This window comes from Phaethon lepturus, unplaced genomic scaffold (genome assembly GCF_000687285.1).
Source record: "Phaethon lepturus isolate BGI_N335 unplaced genomic scaffold, ASM68728v1 scaffold30928, whole genome shotgun sequence".
Taxonomy (NCBI): domain Eukaryota; kingdom Metazoa; phylum Chordata; class Aves; order Phaethontiformes; family Phaethontidae; genus Phaethon; species Phaethon lepturus.
In genome coordinates, this window is record NW_010558786.1 from 548 (window position 1) to 1,267 (window position 720).

The window sequence follows — 720 nt, forward strand, 5'->3', positions numbered from 1 at the left end:
GGGCTCGGAGCCTGGCAGCATGCCCATGGCAGTGGCCCGGGGCTGGGGAGGAGCCCGGCGCAGCTCGGCCCGTCCTGTCCCCAGTGTGATGCACATGGCCTTCAAGTTCCCAAGTGTGGAGGTTCAGGAGGAAGACAAAAACAAAGAGAACATCCCAGCACCTGGTAACATCCCCCGTGGGGCCATCAGCAGAGAATTTGTACCTACACGAGCTCAGGGTGCCTCAGGTAGGTGCTCGGCTGCCCAGGGGACCAGTGGGGCTGAGGATAGGGGTGTGATCAGGGTGGAGCACCCTGTGCATGTGTCTGCCCTTGACCCAAATCATCCTTCCTCCATCTCTGGGCAGGGCCCAGCGGGGGCTGTGGAAAGCTCTCCTAGCAGCTTTTTTAGGGTGGGGACCTTAACTGCTAAGCCTGTGCTCCCGCAGCAGCCAGCCTGCCTCTTTGATGGTGGGGCAGGATGTGCTTTGCCCTTTCTAAGAGCTCTCCTGCCTGCAGGCTCCCAACCACGAGGGCTGGGACCAGATCCTAATTCCGCTGACTCCAGAGAGGTGACAGTGGAGACAGCGATGTGGACTGACCCTGCACAGGTGGGCTTGGGGGTCTGCTGTGGCCGCGCAGTCCCTGTCACCCCACACTGGTCCCCGAGGCCAGGGCAGTGATGGAGCTGGGAGGTTGCAATGCTGTGCTGCTCTGCTCGCAGGTCCCTGCGGAGCTGGGC

The 720-nt window shown here is 62.2% G+C and overlaps 1 protein-coding gene across 1 annotated transcript in view; it reads left to right on the forward strand.

Annotated features, from left to right (window-relative positions):
• LOC104625527 (probable E3 ubiquitin-protein ligase makorin-2) overlaps nucleotides 1-720 on the forward strand; it is a gene marked incomplete at its 5' end in the record, with an annotated part of 2,078 nt that overhangs the window by 331 nt on the left and 1,027 nt on the right. The window lies entirely within an intron of this gene.